The sequence below is a fragment of the Palaemon carinicauda genome, chromosome 11, assembly GCF_036898095.1.
Source record: "Palaemon carinicauda isolate YSFRI2023 chromosome 11, ASM3689809v2, whole genome shotgun sequence".
Taxonomy (NCBI): domain Eukaryota; kingdom Metazoa; phylum Arthropoda; class Malacostraca; order Decapoda; family Palaemonidae; genus Palaemon; species Palaemon carinicauda.
In genome coordinates this window covers 46,833,460-46,833,849 of record NC_090735.1, presented here as the reverse complement: position 1 = coordinate 46,833,849, position 390 = coordinate 46,833,460, and positions in this window count along the sequence as shown.

Genomic DNA, 390 nt, shown 5'->3' with positions numbered 1-390 from the left:
GTATCGAGTAATCTGTGTTGTATGGAAGAATGAGTCCTACGGCTTAACCTAAAGAAAACTATATTTCTATTGCTTTACCAACACTCGCTTGAAATGCGAAGTGTAAGGTTAGCATGGCTTCTTTCGTCTCCTGCCAAAAGTCTCATTCTTGACCTTCAATGTAAGTGAGTGGGTAAGATATAAAACGTTGGTCTTGTGTTTAGGTAAAGTCTAAAGTCACGAATCATATTACCAGGTATGCTGAACTTTTACTGACAAAGAATTTCGTATTGCTTGGGGTAGGTCATATGACAATTATCTATAGAGTTAAACACGCGTTTAACAATTCGGGGGATGGGAGGTACAGGGGAAGAAACGTTATAATAATGTCACTGAGGGACGTCTTCACTT